Source organism: Cucumis melo, chromosome 10 (genome assembly GCF_025177605.1).
Source record: "Cucumis melo cultivar AY chromosome 10, USDA_Cmelo_AY_1.0, whole genome shotgun sequence".
Lineage (NCBI taxonomy): Eukaryota > Viridiplantae > Streptophyta > Magnoliopsida > Cucurbitales > Cucurbitaceae > Cucumis > Cucumis melo.
In genome coordinates, this window is record NC_066866.1 from 16,772,273 (window position 1) to 16,794,138 (window position 21,866).

The following is a 21,866-nucleotide window of genomic DNA, read 5'->3' on the forward strand; positions in this document are numbered from 1 at the left end:
AAATGACCCACGGATTAGAAATATCTCCATAAATAGGACCAAAGAAGATAGAAGAAAGGGGTAGGAGATGTTAAACATTCTAATAAATTGTTAAGAGAAAGTGTCCAGTGTTGAAAGGTCGACTGAGGGAATCGCTAGGTGAGATGAGAAAACCAAAAACAAGAAAGGGAAAGAGTTGAAGCTAAATATTTCTGTTAGTGGTTCTTATAAATAAATGAATGATCTTTCATAAATGAAAGAAATGTTTTGTGAATGATTGTACTCTTTATAACCTTATGTTTGATGGTTAACATCTAGGAATGTTACTAATGTGATGCGATGTGTTGTATGTAAAGGTTTTGAGCTAACACTTCTTATCTTGTTAACTATAATGATTGAACGATGTGTGGTGTTGTATGATGTATTGCAAGATGCTAGTGGAAATTCCAAGTTTAACGCGAGATGTTGGTGGAAGTGAATCTCAGGTAGATCTAGGCGAGGTTGTATTGCGAGACGCTAGTGGAAGTGAATCTCAAGACTAGGCGGTGAGACGCTGGTGAAATAAATCCTAGGCTTGAGTAAAGAACGATTATTGCAAGATATTGGTAGAAATCCCAAGTCTATCGCGAGACGCTAGTAAAATGAATCCCAGGTCCAGACGATTAGAAATGGATCGGAGAATCTCAGGTCTTGATGATGAGTGGTAAACGTCTTGATGAATGAAATGCATGAAATTTAATTTGATTGTTGTGGTTATGATTTGATGCGATGAGAAATTATGTTAATAAGATTGAGATTGTTGTTATTGAAAAAGTTGTATCCCCAAAAAGGTATTTCCTAAACCCATCACTCACTAAGTCTTCAACTTATGTTTTAAGTTTTTCCTCCCCAGATTGTCAGGCATTGAAGCTAAATAAATAATGGATGTCGGGTGTGGAAGCCAAGTAAAGGAGGAAAAGATGGTTACTTGAGTGACTAACAAGCCGAGTCGCTCTATTTCACATTTAAGGAGTTTGGAGTCAATTCTTATACTCCCAAACACCGAGGGCTACAGCTCAATTTCGAAGAGAAGTTGAGTGCAACATCACAATTTTGAAGAGATGTCAAGAGCGACATCACAATTCTATGAGGTCCCAAGATGATGAATGGAAGAACTGAGCCAAGGCTTAAGAGCCTAAAGTTATCATTTTAAGTTTTGTTGTAATTATAAAGTTTTAATTCTAGTTGTACTTGATGTAATGAGTTAAGTTAATAAAGAGAAAAAGTTGTATGCATTTCATTGCATTATATATTATTATTATTCGTGCTAATCGCCTAGAGGTTAGAAGTTAATTTGAACTAAGTATGGAAGATTAGGCGACGGAGCTAAGTCTAATAGCTATTTTTCGCTGGGATGAGTTGTGAAGGTCTCCAAAGTCCATAGTAAGAGCTTTGCGATAAAAACAAGTTTAAGAAGTTATTCCGCTTACTACGCGTTGAACGCGCCATCTCGTGGTGAAAATTTAAATCTTCTATTTAAATCTCCTATTTCATCTTCGCCAGTTTCGTCAAAATTTAAAAAGTCATTTCATCTTCCTCATATTTGAGAATATCGAGATTGTTTAAATATCATTTTGAGATGATATAAATAATCGTTTACCATGGTCAACACAGTCGTTTAAATTTAAAACCTTTTTTCCATCATTTAAAAGGAACTATACGATCGTGTTGGTATGATCTCAATGATCACTTACCATAGCTAATAACGATCGTTTACCATGGTCAACACGATCTTTTAATTTCAAATTTTTAACAATCATTTACATTGGATTATATGATCGCTTACCATAATTAACACGATAATCATGTGAAGGATTTTGTACACATCTTACTTTACTTTTAAAGGAATTGTAAAAAATGAAAAAATGGACAAACTATTTACACTTACGACAAAATTATGTATAATGAATTTTTGTCCTTTAGTAGTTTTTTTTGCCATAAAGTGTAAATAGTTTATTCTTAAAAAAAAACCCTTTCTTCTAACTCATTTTTTTTATTCTTTATTTATTAATATTTGTATGATAACTACTAATGTTTACTTTTTTGTTTCTTTAGAATAGAGTATGGGGAATATATTTACTTTTATTATAAATATTAGTAAAATAGATGTCCATTATCCATTATGCTTAGTGTCCATATAGCCAAGTATCACTCTCACTCTTGTCTAATTCCTATGTCATGTATCTTGAAAATACTAACTCTTAGGGGTTATGTATTCCATCTCAAGCTTGTCAAATTGCCTATAAATAGTGGCATTTTGTGGAGAAAGTGGAAAATTTAAATTTTTTATTTTTTTATTTATTTTATTTTAATTATATGTTGTTTTATATTTATTTAATATTATTTTTCCCCGATATCTGTGTTCGGATTGTGACTCATTTTTACAACACGTTATTAGCACAAGCTCCAGTCATCTCCTCCATCGAAGGTAGGTTATAAAGGTATGTCAGTTTTTTTCTACTCATTATAATTAATAAATGTTATTTTGTATATTTGATGTATATTAAATTTCTAATATAATCACATTATTTTATGATAGTGTTACCATGAAAAATTTTGCAAAACTAGAATTTGCGGCCCTTCACATCAATGGTAGCAATTACTTACCATGAGTTTTTGATGCTAAGATGCATCTCGATGACATGAATCTCGAAGATACAATTAAAGAAGGAAATGCAATGACCAATCAAGAAGAACAGAAAGCCATGATTTTCCTTCATCATCACATTCATGAGGATTTGAAGTCAAAATATTTAACATTAAAAGATCATCATATGTCGTGGAGTAAATTGAGAGAAAGATAGGATCATTTAAAATTAATTCATCTTCCCCAAGCTTGTTATGATTTGATACATTTGACGCTACAAGATTTTAAATCAGTAATTGATTACAATTTTAAATTATTTTGTCATGCCCTACCCCAATGTCACACCATACAACCAAAATGGAAGGCGTGTTGTCTAGACATTCAACACATACCTCTTTGCGAGATAATGCGTTAAACACCTAGGAAGCGAAACAACTCTTTCTCTTGTCTCTTCGTGAAGCTCTTCCAATTGAGCCTTATAGACCTTCACCTCCTCTACAGCGAAAACAACTCAAGAAATTAACACATCAGAATAACTTAAACTCCTTCTCTTTATTAACTTAATGCTTACAGAAGTACAAATTACAAATTACACTTTGCTTTGCATAAAATAAATCAACTCTGGTCTTCTCCATCCTTCTTCTTTCCACCAAGGTGTCGCTCTGTGCACCAACAGGTTCTGCAGTATAAGACTCCAATCTTAGTCCTTTCTCCTCGAGTCATCAACATCCAACCCAAGGACATCCTCCAAAGTTGCATTTTCTTCCTTCGTCGCTAAACGCTACTCCTTATAGCTAGTACCTAGAGGTGTAAAGCTGGCACTTCCTCCTCCGCCTAGGTTACCCAACTACCTCTCTTAGCAGACTGCATTTAGGGCTACTCTTTCCCTGACTCAACTCTTCGGCTCTCTGGCTCCTCGAGTTAGGCATCACCAACCTGGATACTGCACTCGCCTACCTTTTGAGTCAGGCCATCCACACTAAGGAACAATTCGCTTTCCAACCAGCTCATTAGACACATGATGAGATGTCATGGCTAGCACGCCATGTAAGACTATATAAATACTCTGGCTTCTCTCCTTAACTTAGCTAGATAGCATTAGAACCAACCTTCACATAGCCTCAACACCTGACAACCTAGGGAAGGAAAACACTTAAAACGTAAATCAGACGAACTTAGTGAGTGACATGTTTTAAAAAAAACCTTTTAGAAAATCACATAGAATCCACAAATCAATAAACAACAAGCCATAATAGATAAGGTTTGTCACATCGAACAGTTAACACACAACGCATAACCAGAAACGTTCAACAACCACACAGCGAGTGCTACAACGTCATACACTAAAATCATCTTGCAACAAGCTCATTTTGAGACCTGGAAATCTCCCCTTACTTAGACTTGGGATTCGCTCTGGTTAGTGTCACGCGAGTTACGTGGGATATCCAACAATGTCTTGCCACATTCACATTCTTAGACTTGGGAGTTACACTCCACCAGTGTCTCATCATCATATTTCTCAAGCTTTCCACAACGAGCTCACAACAAACTTGGCTTTGAGACCTGGGATTCTTCCCCTCGCCAAGATCTGCGAGTTACTCTCAACCAACATCATGTGAGTTTCCTGGGACTTTCACCAGCTTTAACCTCACAATCTTGTCACAACTCGCCTCGACCTGGGAATTCTCCCCTCATTTAGACCTAGGATTAGCTTTCGCCAGTATCACATGAGTTTCATGGAATTCTGTCAGCATCATGCTATAGATCAAGCCACATCACAAACACCACCGCACGAACACATTAAGGAAGCACAATATCTGCGTTTACTCATATCACATATCAACCATGGATTAATAAGGCATTTCATAAACATCATCACAGAGGAAAGAATACTCAACATGTAATGTTAGAACATCACCTTTCAGAACGAGGATCATGACAATGGTTTTGGAAATCATACTAGGAACTGAATAACCATTTACCACTGCTTATAAATCACATTTTACCATCTTTCAAAGAATACTCATGTTCATAGAAAGCATTTAGTCGTTCAATTATTTTTAGAAAATATTTATGAAATGGATCTTGTTAGTCATAGAAATAAGACTCATAAAACATACTTGATCATTTACAGAAAGGTAATAAACCACATCATTACTTTCAAACAAAGCTCATAAAATAAACAGTTTAGAATACGCAACAAGCATATAAATCATTTTGTCACTCATAAAAAATACTTCGCCTCAACTTCTCCTTCTCGGCTTTCGAATTCCTCTTCACGTTTGACGGTTGGAGGAACCCATCCATTCAACATTCAGAACTTTCTCCACTTACTTTCATAAGAAAATATAATACTTTTTTTTTTAGGAAAAACTTTCCTTTTCTTTTGGCTTTCGGCCCTATTCTTACACGATTCGTCTTACTAACACACCGCGTTATACTACCAATCCGAACTTGACACATAGCCTATTCCTCAGCGATGATTTGACTTTTTCTTAAGATACATACCTTATCTCTTTGAGAAGCCAAACTCTTAATTGTTCGACGGCCACATTTCTCTTCTCAAAGAAGCTACCGTCATTTCTTTTCCCATAACGAGTTGTCATGTCATTTGACAAGACATTTACTTCCTCGTCTCAATCTCTTAGGTTCAAATAATTCCTCTTGAAGTATCCTACCAACGCCTTGCTAAGCGCAATGCCTTCCTTGCCAACTTTTCTTATCATGTTACTCACCTTCATGCAATAGGATCCATTGTGTAACGCCTTAAATTTTGAGGTAAATTTTAACATTTTATGTTAATTTTCGAGTTTTTTAAAATTTTTCGGTGTTAATTTTTTGTGGATTTAGAAGGGGAAAGAAAAAGGAAATTGAAGGGTATAATTTTTTTTTATAACATAATATAATATAAATTAATATAATAATAATATAATATAAATTATATTATTATTATTATTATTAATTATATTATTATTATTATTATTTTATTATTATATATATATAACATTTTTTTAAAATAAAACCCTAATCCCCTCCCGCGCGCCGCCTCCCCCCCTCCCCGTGTTTCTTCTTCTCCTTCTCCTTCTTCTTCAGTTTTTTTTCTTTCTTTTCCACCCGACGCCACCACCGCCTCTCTCAATCTTCTCCTTCTTTTCCATCAGCGCCAGCAAGCCATCTCCGTCTCTTTCGTCGTCCGCCTCGTAACGCCGACGTCCGCAGCCACGTCCCTATTCTTCGTCCGCGCACGGTCAGCCGCCGACGGGTTCCCAAAATCGGTCATCCGACCGTACGCAGCCGACACTCTCTCCCTCTCTCTTCGTCTCTGCCACCTCTGACGCTCTTTCTCTCTTCATCTCGTGTACCCGAGCAAGCTGCCCTTCCATTTCCGCCGTGCTTCTTCCCTTTCGACCGTCATCGAGTGAAGCAAAAGGGAAAACAGTCGTTGCGTGTGCGCCGACTACAGACGATCGAGTCGAGCCGAGTCAAGCAAGTCGAGCCTATCGAGCCGAGCCGAGCCGCGAGTCGAGACCTGAGTCGAGCCGAGCCGCGAGCCAAAAACTGAGCCAACCCGAGCCACGAGCCTAGAACTAAACCAGCTGAGCCACGAGCCGAGAGCCGAGCCGCGAGCCGATAACAGAACTGTGTCGAGTCGAGCCGAGCCGCCTCCCAAGCCAAGTCGATTTTCCAAGCCAATCTCTTGATCCACCGGGCCACTTAAGTCGTGTCCATTCGTGCCGAGTCTTGGTGACTCTTGGTAAGGAGAATGTGAGGAATTTCAAATGTTTTCAATATTCAGTGAGAGCCTAAATGTCGGATTAAAATGTTGAATTGATTGATTGGGTTATCTGTTGATCCCCTAAAGGTGTTGGGGAGGTGATGCTCGAGTTTAGGAATTTTACGGTAAGTGCAGTAGAAGCCAACTCTCTTCTACTTGGGTAAGTCGGTAGTTGTTGCTTTGGAGCGTTTTGTACTGTGGATTGTGGTGATGTCATTGTTAAACCCGTATGTTTGTGGTTAGGTGGATTAGTTTGGATGCGGACTGAACAAGATTTTAGCTACATCTCAGGTAAGGGATTTCTTACTACTGGACCTCGGATCGAGACTGGAAACGTAGTAACCCACATGGGAATTATACAATGGTAACTGTATTGAATTGATTGACGCATGTTTGACTAGTACATATCACTTATATGCTCTTGACCGATTAAAGGTAACGTGACCGTTAGTTGTAGCCTATGTACTATTATATATGTAATGAGTTGTTCTGTTGATGGGTACTGATGGCCTGATGTTCTCTGTATTGTGGTTATGTTGATGGGCTGTGCTGTCAATTGGAATAGTAATGCCGATGGATTATGAAAATCTTAATGTTATATAAAGTTGAAGTCTGTTATCAAGATACTGGTTATGAATTATGTCGTGGAGGTACCAAGGGTTTGGAAATCTCTTGGGTAGATTGTGTATACGCGGTTGAGTGGTGCTGTAAACTGAATACGATTGTTATGCCTAATATGGACGTTATGCATAAAATAGATTACCTGTAGATGAGCTAGGGTTTGATTTGAGACGAAGTACCTTCAGGGGGATTTACAAAGTGGTGATTTGACTATTAGACTAAATTTAGGGATTTTCACGATAAAGTGTGGGTTAGACATACATATAGCGACAAGAAGACTGTTGATTAAACTTAAATTGTCGGACTGGTTAAGCTTATAAACTGAAACGCTAACTTGAATGTTATTGTGACGTGACTGTTGTAGACGGTTTAGTATGGACTGAGGGGTAACAGTTAGCTTTATCTATGGGTAGCGTACCTTATAGGCACGGTATCCTTCGGGATCACGAGACTGATATGTGCATCCTTCGGGATCACTAGACTGATATGTGTATCCTTTAGGATCACGAGACTGCTATGTGTATCCTTCGTGATCACGAGACTGATATGTGCATCCTTCGGGATCACTAGACTGATATGTGCATCCGACGGGATCACTAGACTGATTGATGTGTGCGTTCTACGGAACCACTAGACTGTTTACGTAGGGTACCCCTTAATAGGAAGGTAACTGTTATCACCCTAACGGGCCCAGTAGTGGGTCCCTTACTGGGTATACTTTATACTCACCCTTTTTCTCTTTAACTTTTCAGGTAAGGGTATGGCGAGGGGCAGACCGGTGAGGGGCAAGAAGGATGCGTGAAGGCCATATAGACGCGTCTGATTTTCTTTATGCTTCCGCTGATGTATTTTATTACTTGTTATGTTTTTTTATTATCAGATCGAGTCATGGTTAGAACATTTGATTGGTGGTTTTGTGTTTTGATGATTTGAGCACAATATTTTGAAACTCTTGGGAACGTGTTTAGAATAGGGCCCGAAATTGCGTTTGTGATATTTTAAATTTTTTTAATGAATCGTAACCGATCTTTTATGAGTTTATGTGTTTTTACTGTCGAATCTTAGTACTACGTAGTGACCTCAGCTTAGTCCAAAAAGTTGGGTCGTTACACATTGGCTTACGCTTTTCTCTTTGTATAGCCTACTTTCTTTCGCATCATTCCTTGCAGAATGTCTCAACACTTACCCGAATAAACCTTCCAACAAGGGTCCTTCTCATTAGGACTTCTTTTTTGGGATCAAGGCCTTACATATTTAGAATTAGTTCAAAATTGTTGTCATGTGGAGAAAAAAATTACTTATACGGACATGTTGGAAAAGACATTTTCTACTTTTCATATCTCAAATATGCTCCGACAACAACAATATCGAGAGAAATGTTTTACAAAATATTCGAAACTCATCTCATTTCTTCTTGTTGCCAAATAAAATAACAAGTTGTTGATGAAAAATCACGAATTCCAACCAACTGAAACAAAATTATTCCCTGAAGTGAATATTGTAAATTTTAATCGTGACATGGTCGTGGTCGAGGTAGAGATCGTGATAGAGGAAGAAATAATTACTATTTTCGTGGTGGTCATTCTAATAATCCAAGTTTTAAAAGAACCACATGAAATGGTGATCATAGAGGGAAAACTCCACAAAATAAGAATTCAAAAAGTGATGAAAAAGCATGGTACTGATGTGGTATGACTGGACATTGGTCACGTGTTTGTCGTACATCGAAACACTTAGTTCATCTATATCAAGCCTCCCTATAGAAGAAAAAGGGAGGGGGAGGGGGAGGGGGAGGGGGGATGTAGAAGTCAATTGTGCCTATTAGAATAATTATGTATTTGATCCATCCAACCTGACTAATTTGGATGTGACAAATTTCTTTGAAATTCCCAAAGAGAAGACTAACATAGTTGATGAAACAACAAATGTTTCTTTTAGTTTTGAAAATATCTAGAATAACTCATAGCCAAGGTAACCTAAAAATGCCTTTTGGGTCCAATTCAATATGTCTATATTGAGTAAATATTATGAATATGATATAGAGATCATGCAAAATTTTACTTAAGGGCGTAAAATGCGCCCTCGACTAGTTAGCGAAAACCCAAAGCAATGATATTAAAGCTAAGTGGTGACAGTAAAATATGAGATAGATTTCGTAACAAGTAAAAGAAGTGCAAGAAATGTTAATAAAAACCAAGCACATATAATAGAACAATTAGCATAAAGTTATATTCCCAAGTTAGGATCTTAAACTCCATGAGCTTTATCTCCTAAAATTCATAGATAGTGAATGTAATTCATTGATCATTATTAATAAAGTGTCATTATTGTAATTTTCAATAAGTGTTATTGATTATTTGATTAGTTTTATTTTAATAACCCTAAATTCAATAAACTATCATCTTTGTGAGTCTTGAACTATATGTACATACATGGATCAACGTTCAAAATACAACTTTAAGGGTCTGTAGTACAAGGATAAGGTTGAGTATCGTACGCTAATAACACCATGGATATACGATCCACTTTGTATTTGATACAAACCCAATCATCTAACTAAAGGGATGAGTGCTCTTGCACAACGGAGATTTACATAACCATTATTCAATTTAATTTGAAAATATAAAAATACCAATACATTGGCAAAAGTAATTACAAAACTAATTTCTATGGTCATGACTAAGCATGCTAAAAAATTACATTACAGAGACATACAAAGAACATGAATGTACCCATGATTTCTACGTCGCATAATTTTTTCATCGATTTTCACGTCGCATAATTTTTACCAGTTAATTTAACTAAGTAATGTCATGCATCATGCTTATCCAATTTCATATATTTAAACTATCAACATATTTTAAATTACTCATGAAATTCACAATCATGCATTAATACCATACATTATAACATTTATAATATATAAAAATGCATGAATATGCTTAACTCAAGGTGGAATTTATCTAAATGACATCCATAAAGCATTTAAATAACAATTGAACCTATAAAATTGGCCCCTAGGATAAAATAAAGCAAAATTACAATAATAAAGTTTTAAATTTATCTTAAAAGTGCTTCAAAAGCTCCAAAACCGGTCTCGAAAGCTTCAAAAAGCTTCAAATTGGGCCCAAAAACTTTGAACCAGTCCAAAAATGGAAGAACCATACCAAAACCAAACTGAACTGACGCCAGACAGTACACCAAACAAAGAACCGGAGTTAAACCACACGCCAGAAGCTGAACTGCATCGAACCAAAGCCGACTGCTTCGAACCGAACCAAACCATGGGCCAACCACCCGAAGCCGAGCTATCGAGCTGAGCCGCACCGTGAGTCTCCGAGCTGCCTTTCCTTGTGCGTGCTGACTCCCTGGTCATCCTGACATCAACCCTCTTCAACCTCCAGACGCGCGAAAGTTTTTTTCACATCTTGTTTCCCCGTGCAGTAGCAAAAAAACACACCATTAGTGACCTTTCGATTGTCTGTTTTGGGAGAATTTGGTATCGAAATTCTTGGAAAAACAGCCAAAATCCATATTTGGACTCTAAATTACATATTTACAAACTAAAATTCCTAAAAACACATGGGTCTTTACATTTTGATCCTATCAAAACAGTAAATCTATTGCCAAAATTACAGAAACATTCAATTGCAAAATTACCAACATTCATAATGCAGATCCCACCAAACCAATGCAAATTTTAAAATTTTCAATTAAGATTGAGATTGCTCTGATACTAATTGAAGGGATGAGAGCTCTTGCACAGCAGAAGAATTGCAGAGACCATTACCAAATGTTAATTGGAACCTAAAGATACCAGTACATTGGTAAAATCTAATTTATTTATAGTTAAGCATGCTAAAAAATTACATTACAGAGAAATGCAGAGAACAGGACTACATACCCACGTTGACGACTCTAGATCTACAAAACTCCAAGTTGGGCACCACCACTCGAAAATCTTCTTATTCTCTAAGTTGAGATTTGGTTTGTGGGAACCAAAATTGGAGAAAGGAAATTTTAAGAATTGTTCTGTAATGTTACATAGATCTCTCCCTCTTCTTCAGACGAAAAAAGTGAAAAGTTGAGAGAAAAAATAAAAACGTGGGAAAACCACCCACATTTTCTATTAATTTAATAATCACTTATTATTAAATAATATTAATAATAATATTAATTAATTAATTAATTAAATCATATTTAATAAATATTTCATTTAAACCATATTTAATTAATATTTCATTTAAATAATATTTAAATGAATATCTCTCACATAACCTATAGTTTTAATTTAATTAATTTAATTTAATCAAATTTAATTAAATAAAATTAAGCTAAACTATTAGTTAATTCTCCAATTAATTAATTGCTAAATTAAATATCTTATATTTAATTTAATCCAAATTTGAATCATATTCAAATATAAATTTCTCCCATAACCTATAATTTTAATGTGTATCATATACACATTAAATTTTAACTTATAGTTTTAATATGAATCTAATTCACATTAAATTAACGTTTGAACTCATTCAAATATTTTATTCTCTCATAAATTAATTTTGAATCATATACAAAATTAAATTTATATAATAAAGTTTAATTAAAATATAAACTTTATATTACAATGTATCACCATACATTATATTAATTCCCAAAGTATATTTGAACATTTCAAATTACAACCAATATAATTAAATCCCATTATCATTTACAAGCTAGGAAGGAGACCAAATAGACCTACAGATCAGAAGCTACAACGATATGAGAGTAATTGACTAAACTTATTAACTACATTAATCAATATTCATTAACTTTGTACATATTCCACTAAAGACTCACAGTTAAATTCTTCTCACTATAGATATATTCCTATGTCTACGGATATAGACCAATATCAGTAAGTTAGCCTTTCACAAGTGTTTGTAACACCAACTGGGTCAAATTACCATTCTACCCCTAGGTTACTTCTAGTCCTTAATATCAGTGCTCCTCTAATGAACAACCTATTTATGGTCCAACCACTAAACAGAAACCCTTTTTGTGCCATTGAGAGGGTAGGGCTCTTTGTTCAAGTCCCGGAGACACCATTTAAGGAAACACTTATCTACTTATCCTAAAGTCGGAAAGGAGTGAATTCCATCTTGTATGATTATATTCCTAGCTTCCCACTCGATCTTGTCCCCAAAATGATAAGCATATTGAGTTAGCAATCTAGCCACTCTCACCCATACAAATCAAAGGATAATCCTTTGCAAACAGGAGTCATAATACATTCAGGATTAAGACTAAGTTACCTAGGTCATCCTAATGAAATAGAAACATAACTAGTTAATGGAATTACATCTAATGGTTACTATTTTACGGTCCGATCTTATGCAAACTCATTGGATAGGATACCCTCACTGGCATGTCACCTACAAGTACGCGTTGGATCATTGCGTTTGTATCAAAAACAAAGTGAACCGTATCCATAGTGTTACCATGATAAGGTACTCAGTCTTAACCCTATACTATAGACCCTTTAAGCTTATCCCAAACATTGATCCTTGCATGTCTCTACATACTATTCAAGACTCATCAAATAGCTTAGGATGTTAGTTTATTGGATTTGGGTTATTAAGACAACTAATAATATAACCAATCACACTTATTGAAATTATAATAATAATACTTTATTAATAACGGTCAATGGATTATATTTACTATCTACGAGTTTTAGGACATAAAACCCAACACCAACATGCTGGTGTATCCTATTCAATGAGTCTGCATAAGACTGGACCACGAAATAGTAACCACTAGATGTAACTCCATTGACTAGTTAGCTTTCTATTTCAATAGGATGACCTAGGCAACTTAGTCTTAATCCTAAGTGTATTATGAACTCCTATTCGCGAATAATTGTCCTTTGATTTGTACAGGTGAAAATGAGCAAATTGTCGACTTAATAAACCTATAATTTTGAGGACAAGATCGTGTGGTAAGTTGAGGACAAAACTACACAAGATGGAATTCACTCATTCTCGACTTTAGCTAAGTAGATGAGTGTTTCCTTAAATGGTGTCTTTGAGACTTGAACAAAGGGTCTTACCCTCTGTATGACACGAAAGAGGTTTCTATTTATTGGTTGGACCACAAGTAGGTTGTTCATTAGATGAGTGATAATATTTAAGGACTAAGAAGTAACTCAGGGGTAAAATAGTAATTTGATCTAACTGGTTTTACAAACACTTGTGAAGAACTAACTTGTTATTATTAGTGTATCTTTGAACATATAAATATATCTACAGTGAGAAGAGTTTAACTATAAGTCTTTAGTGGCATGTGCACACAGCTAACGAATATTGCTCAATATGGTTAATGATAATCTCAATATATTTCTCCCTCCCCATTGACCAACGTCTTCTTCCTTTTCTTGATTTGCAAAAGAAAAAGATTAATGTTAACAAAAAAAAAAAAAAGGAAAGAGTTTTGTAATTTTTTCTCTCTACAAAAGTTCTTTAAAATTCCAATCTAAGATTTTTGTTCTCACAAACCAAATCTCAAATTTGCTTAGAAACATAGAGAGGTTTCCATTTTAGTAGTGTTCCCTAAAAATAGTTCATGATATCCATCCCAAAGAGGAATCAAATCTAGAGTCTTCAACAAAAGTAAGTATTTTTTTTTGCATGAATTAAATTTCATAAATTTAATAGTATGTTTAATCTATTTAAATCCTAGTAGAATTTGTTCTTTGTATGATTTTGCTAATATATGGGTATTTTCAAATTCCAATTAAATTTAAGAATTAAGTTATGTAAAAATTATTCTGTTAGGTAAGACCTCCCATCCCTTCATTCCAGCCAACTAATAAGTAAAGTGTGGATATCAACTTAATAGCATATATTAATATAATGGTCGATTTTCATAAATATAACAAAATACCAAAATATTTACGACTTGTGTAACAAAATTAAAAAGTCCATAGAGTCTATAGAAATTTTTCATAAATTTCAAATTTGCCCTTGATATTACGGACCATTCGTCCCTTCTCTTTCTTCTTATTTTTTGCGATTTATTCATCTTCTCTTACAGATTTCTTCAACTCTTCTTCCAGATTTTCTTTCTTCTATTTTTATTCATCTTCTTTTTCTTTCTTTTTTGCTTCATCTTCTCTTTCTTTCTTACAGCCCTTCTTCTAGAATATCAAGACCGTTTAAATATCACTTTGATATGATCTAAACGATCGTGTTATTTGAAGCATTTTCCATCGTTAAAAAGAACTACATGATTATGTATCATTTCCTACACGATCATGTAAAATTTCCTACACAATCGCGTATCATGATCATTTAGAATAAGAATTACACACTCGCGTGTGGTTGATTAATCACATGTTGACTAGGGTTTTTTTAGTATTTCCCATTGTGGGCCCATGGGCTTTTTTCGTTTTCAAAATTGTTCTATAAAGTGTAAATATATTGCAAGTTTGTTATACTTTTTTTTAAAAAAAAATTCCTATTGATATTATGAGAAATTTTGGACTAAAGGACAAAATTTTCCTACAAGCCTCTATGGGGGCAAAACTTATACAAGAAGAAAAATTTAGAGATGTAGCCAAGTTCACAATCTATACTTCACAAATGTCCTAATCTGAAGATATATTTCACTACTAGATTTTCTCTTAGCGGGTGTTTGGGGAAAGGAAAGAAATAAAGGGGGAAAGGAATAAGAAAAAGGGGATTATGAAAAGAAAAAGATTATAATAATCCTTGTTTGGGGAAGGTATAAGTGGAAGGATTATGAGGAATTATTTATAATCATTGTTTGGGGGAAGGAATAAGTGGGAGGATTATGAGAGATTATTTATAATTCTTGTTTGGGGAAGGAATAAATGAGAAGGATTATGTCAAAAAAAATTAATTTTTTAATTCGTACAAATGTATTTTTTTTAGTTCGTATTGTAAATCCAATACACAAATATTCGTATTTTATTTACTGAAATTTAAAATTTTTATTGAAAAACATGTTCCATTAGCTTTCATAAATACAATGTCAATTTTAAATATTTTGTACGCAAACTTTTTGTGCCATAAAATTAATTGATGCATTAGGTGCGAAGAAATTACATGTATTTTCTTTAAATTCATATTGTAAGTGCAATATCAGAAAATTGCGTATCTTTAACAATCGATTTAAAAAATTTTATTATTATTTTTTTTACTCCATACAAATTTATTTATTTTTAATTCGTATTGTAAATGTAATACACAAATATTCATATTTTATTTATTGAAAATTGGATCTTTTATCGAAAAACATGTTTCATTAGCTTTCATAAACACGATGTCAATTTTAAATGTTTTGCACGCTAGTTTTTCGTGTCAAAAAATTAATTGATGTGTTACGCCTGAAAGAAATTTCATGTATTTTCTTTAAATTGATGTTGTAAGTGCAATATCGGAAAATTACGTATCATTAACAACCGATCAAAAAAACGATGACCAACGTACAAGTTTGTTAGTCGTCTCAGATTAAACCTCTAAAGCTTCATTCGAGCCTTCAGGCCAGCCACCCACGCTGATACATTGCATCTGGCAGTGGATATGAGTTTACATGAGAGAGTTGATCCGTCCAAAGCTGTAAGGAAAGGGTCAACCCCAGATCATAAGAGGAAGACTAAGTTGCAGCCTACTATAGCGCCACAGCGGAATCTGAGTTTAGGTGGTGTTTTTTAATGGCATCGTCAGAAGATTGCTGCAGTAGGTAAGACCTTGAAAGAACTACCTGCCTGTCGTAGTTGTGGGAGGTCTCATGGAGAACATTGCTTAGCAGGAAGTATAGTATGTTATAAGTGCAAGCAACCAAGGCATGTAGTTAAGTTTTTCCCTTAGAAACTGTTTGGGGCTACCTCGAACCAGACTTCCACTTCTCAGTAGGGAAGAGTATTTGCCACTACTTGTTAGGAGGCCAAGCAAGCTTGCACCGTGGTTACAGGTATGCTCCTAATCTTGGGGTACTTCGCATTTGTGTTGTTTAACTCTAGGTCATCTCCTTCTTTTATATTCTTAATATCTGTTCAGCGTATGTGTTTAGAGGTAGAACCATTGAGTAGTATATTATCTGTTTCTACTCCATCTAGAGAAGTTATGTTGTCCAATGAAAAGATGTAATTTTGCTAGTCTTAGACATGCGAGACTTTGATGTAATTCTAGTCATGGATTGACTATCTGCTAACCATGCAAGTATAAATTGTTTTTGCAAGGAGATAGTTTTTAACCCTCCTTCAGTGGCTAGTTTTAAGTATAAGAGGGCAGGGACTGTGGTCTTACCCAAAGTTATCTCAGCTATGAAAGCCAATAAGCTACTCAACGAGGGTACTTAAAGTGTCTTGGCTAGCGTAGTAGACACCAAATTAAAGAGCTTAAAGTTTCCTTGTCATTTGAACCAATAGTAAGAGAATACCTCGATGTTTTCCATGATGAGCTTCTAGGACTTTCACCTCACAGGGAGATCGTTTTTGCTATTAAGTTAGAGTCATGCACTGTTCCCGTATCTAGAGCTTCCTATAGAATGGCCCTAATTGAGCTGAAAAAGTTAAAGGTCCAGTTGCAAGAGTTTTTGAACAAGGTTTTATTCAACCTAGTGTGTCACCTTGGGGAGCACCGGTACTGTTTGTAAAGAAGAAAGATGGGTTGATGCACCTTTGCATTGATTACAAAGAGCTAAATGAGGTGACAGATAAGAACAGATATCTATTACCCAGAATTGATGATTTGTTTGATCAGTTACAAATAGCATTGTATTCTCTAAGATTGACTTGCGTTCAGGCTATCACCAATTGAGGATTAGAGACAGTGATATTCCTAAGACTGCTTTTCGTTCCAGATATGGACATTACGAGTTCATTGTAATGTCTTTTGGTTTGACAAATGCTCCTACTATATTTATGGATCTGATGAATAAGAGCATCTACATCAATTTTTAGAGACTCTTCGAGCCAATAAGTTATTCTAAGTTTTTCAAGTGTGAGTTCTGGCTGAAGATGGTGTCTTTTCTTGGCCATGTAGTATATAGTAAAGGAGTTTCTGTAGACCTAACAAAGATTGAAGTTGTTACCAGTTGATCTCGACCTTTTGGGTTTAGCAAGTTATTACAGAAGGTTAGTGGAAGATTTCTCTCGTATAGACAGTCCTTTGACTCGGTTGACCGGGAAAAAGACTACTTTTGTTTGGAGCTCACAACATATGAGAGTAGTTTCCAGGATCTTAAGCAGAACCTTATTACTGTATCAGTCCTTACAGTGCCAGATGGATCTGGAAGCTTTGTGATTTACAGTGATGCCTCTAAGAAAGGACTGGGTTATATTTTGATGCAACAAGGTAAGATGGTTGCTTATGCATCTCACCAGTTGAAGAGTTATGAGCAGAACGACCCTACCCATGATTTAAAGTTACCAGCAGTGGTTTTTGCATTGAAGATATGGCAACAGTATTTGTATGGGGAGAAGATACATATCTTTACTGACCATAAGAGCCTAAAATAATTCTTCACTCAGAAGGAGTTAAACATGAGACAGAAAAAATGGCTTGAGTTAGTAAAGGACTATGATTGTTAGATTTTGTACCACCCAGATAAGGCAAATGTGGTAGCTAACGCGCTTAGTAGGAAAGTATCACATTCAGCAGCACTTATTATTGAGCAAGTTCCGTTGCACAGAGACTTTGAGAGAGCTGAGATTGTAGTTTCTGTAGGAGAAGTACTTACAGTTGGCTTAGTGGTAACCGACTTTGAGACAGACGATTATTGTTGCTCAATTAAATGATCCATTTTTGGTTGAGAAGCACCGTCTAACAAAAGCATAACAAGATAAGGAGTTCTCCATATCGTCTGATGATGGGCCTATGTTTAAGAGACGGTTGTACCTGCCCGTAGATAGTGCATTTAAGAAAGAGCTTTTAACTGAGGCTCATAGTTCTCCATTTTCTATGCATACTGGCAGTACAAAGATGTACCAGGACTTGAAGTGAGTTTACTGATGACAAAATATAAAGAGAGAAGTGGCAGACTTCGTTAGTATCGCTTGGTGTGCCAGCAGGTTTGTTACAACCCTTGAGTGTGCTAGAGTGGAAGTGGAAGAATGTGTCTATGGACTTCATTACAGGACTGTCTAGGACTCTGAAGGGTTATATGATGATTTGGGTTGTTGTTGACAGGCTCACGAAGTCAGCCCATTTCATTATAGGGAAATCCACTTATATTGCCAGTAAGTAGGAACAGGTATATATGACTGAGATAGTGAGACTACATGGAGTGCATGTATCGATTATTTTTGGCAGAGATGCTCGTTTCACTTCAAAGTTCTGAAAAAGACTTCAGATTGCCTTGGGCATGAGATTAGATTTTAGCACAGAATTTCACCCTTAGACCGATGGTCAAACAAAGCGTTTGAACCAAATCTTTGAGGATATGTTGCGAGCTTGTTTGCTGGAGTTTTCAAGGAGTTAGGAATTTCATTTGCCTTTGATGGAGTTCGCCTATAATAACAACTATCAGGCTACCATTGGCATTGCACCATTTGAAGCTCTGTATGGTAGGTGTTATAGATCTTCTGTTTGTTGGAGTGAGGTTGGTGAGCAGAGAATGTTAGGCCTTGAGCTAGTTTAGACCACCAATGCAGCCATACAAAATATTAGAGCTTTTATGTTGACAGCGCAAAGTAGACAGAAAAGTTATGCTGATGAGCGACGTAAGGATCTCAAGTTTGATGTGGGAGACATGGTTTTTTAGAAGGTAGCACATATGAAGGATGTTTCGAGATTTGAGAAGAAGGGAAAACTAAGTCCACGTTTTATAGGGCCATTTAAGATACTTGAACGGATTGGCCTCGTAGCTAGTTTGGCATTGCCTCCATCGTTTTCTGCAGTTCATGATGTATTTCATGTCTCTATATTGAGAAAGTATATAACAGACCCTACTCAAAAAGTTGACTTTGAACCATTGCAAATTAATGAGAACTTGAGTTATGAGAAGCAACCCATTCATATTTTGGCAAGAAAGGTCAAGATGCTCTGTAATAGAAGGATTGAATTGGTTAAAGTTCTTTGGCGAAACCACGAAGTTAAAGAGACAACATGGAAGAGAGAGAATGACATGAAGGCCCAGTATCCCGAGCTATTCAAGGATTAGAACTTTCGAGGATGAAAGTTCTTAAAGGAGGGAAGATTGTAACGCCTCAAAATAAGGTAAGTTTTAATTTTTTAATTATCTTGGAATAATCTTAGTTATGTTGGAATTATTGAGGTGTTAATTGGAAATAAATTGAGTTATTATTGGGAATTGTTTGATTTTTGTAGAAATTAGAATTAATTAGATATTTCAGAAAAATATTTAATTAATTATTTGAAATTTGGAACTTTTGTGTTATGAAATATTTGTTTTAAATGAATTGTGATTGGTTGATTTATATTTAGTGAAGTTGAGGAAATTATGATTAATTATATATATGATTGTATAATTAAATAAATTATGAAGTTAAGATAATTATATTCTAAAGAAAATATAATTATTTAAGAATATATATGTTAATTTAGGAAGATAAAAGTGGATGTGATTGTGGAGAGAGAGAAATTTTGTTATTATTTAGGATTAAGAAAAAGAAGATAAGAAAAAAATTAGATTGGCATTAAATGAAGAGAGAAGATGTCGATTTTGTTTTGAAAAGAATAAAGAAAAAGAAAAGGAAAAATATAATAATTATATTATTATTTTTTTCCTTAAATAGATCTTGTGAAGCGTGAGACACTATTTATTTTCTTCATCCTCAAGAAACCATCACAAACCCTAACCCTAGTCGCTGCCCCTTGCTCCATCGCCCGTCGGTTTCTTTCACCGCTGTTCAGTCGTCGCATCGCTCCACCGTTGATCGAGCTGGTTCTTCATCGTGCAACCAAATGTCAAGCCAAGTCTCTGTCGCATCTCCTCCATCGTTCACGCCGTGCCATCTTTCGTCGCGTCCTTTAGCCGTGCAGCAGCGTCATCGACGAGCCCTCATTAATCGCCAATCGTCGCGAGAGTCCAAGCCAAGTTCAGCAAACGCAAGCCAAGTCGTTCTTCGCAAACCAAACCACTCGAGCTGTCACCTCCTCGTAAGTCGTGCGAACTCCAAGCTGTTTGCAAGTCGCACATCCCAGTCGATCTTCATTCCAAGCTGCTTTCAGCCTCTAGCCGAGCTGACCCCTTTTAACCAAGCCGCAAACCTAAATTTTGGTCCTTTTCCACCTGTTTTGGTAAGTTTTTAATGGCTTTTGGTTACCCATGAGATATTAATTTTGGACGTTAAGTTGGAATTTACTTTAAGTTGGATTATTTTTCTTGAAGGATTTTTAGTTGAATCTTGGAAGTAGTTACCTGAGAATTTCTGCATAAGGTTGAGTTGGTTTCGAACCTATTTGTTGGTAAGTGGAAACCCTAATTAAATTTTGGTAGATATTGGTTAACAAAATTATTAAATTAATTTTGTCTGTATTTAGGACTTGTTTGTTTAGGAAAGCTTGGTTATTTCTATTAGGATTATTTTTTGATTAAGCTAATCTCAAGGTAAGAGATTCTTCTACTAGAGCCTCGTAATGAAGTTAAGAGTTGCATGTGATTTTTCTATCATGCATTAAGGTAGTTAAAATGCATAATGTATTGATGAAATATGAGGATGACTGATAGTTATGACTGAGTTATGTTGATGATGATGACTGATAGTTATGACTGAGTTATGTTAATGATGATGACTGGTGATATTAATCTTAATGCATGAAATATTGATCTCATGATTTAGAACGTTATGATTAATACTCATGCCATGTTTATGATGTTATGATGTGCTACATGCCATGAATAGGGTGTTCTATTAATTTTGTCTATTAGAGTTGTACCCACATGGGTGTCCCTAGGGATCACCATCTTTTTATAATTGTGTGGTCCAACAAGATCACCAGTCTCATGAGATGCTATGTATATAAGTGGTCTGACGGGATCACTTACAGCTCAATTATCTTAAGAGTTCCTTTGGGTTCACTGAAGACCAGTTTGTCTTAGGTGTTCTTTCGAATTCAACAAAGACCAATTTTGTCCTAGGTGTTCCTTTGGGTTCACCAAAGACTAGAGATGTTCCTACAAGAGCATTAGATTGCGTGTGTTCAAGAACACGCCAGTTTAGGAGTACTTCTTTATAGGACTCTAATGGGAAGTTAACAGACTCCTAGCGGGACACTTAGTAAGTCCCTTACTGAGTATATGTTTATAACCACTCTTTATATGTTTAATCTTTTAGGCAGAGGTAGAGGAAAGCCAGCAAATGACAAGAAGTGACAGTAACGTGCCATAGGGAAACTTTTTGCTTCTGCTTTTACTTACAGTTGTGATTTTAATATTTTTGCCTTCTTTGACTATTTTTCTTTAAAAGTAGATATGGTCGAATTAGAAGTTTATTTTAAATTTATTTTTACATACATTTATTTATTTATAATTTTAAATGAGTGTTTAAGGTTTTCAGTTATTTTTCATTTTGGTTAAGAAGATTTTTTTTTAATAGCAATGACATCATCTTAGTATAAAGAGTTGATTGTTACAATAGGATGAAATACAAAAAAAAATTCGAATATAGTTCAACGACGAACGTCAATTATATCGCACAACTATATTTTGAAATATAATATAATAATAATAATAATAATAATAATAATAATAATAATAATAATAATAATAATAATAATAATAATAATAATAATAATAATAATAACAACAACAACACACGGAAGAAGAGAGCATAATTGAGAGTAAGAAAGAGAATGATTGAGAAGAAGAAACATAATGATTAAGAAGGAATAA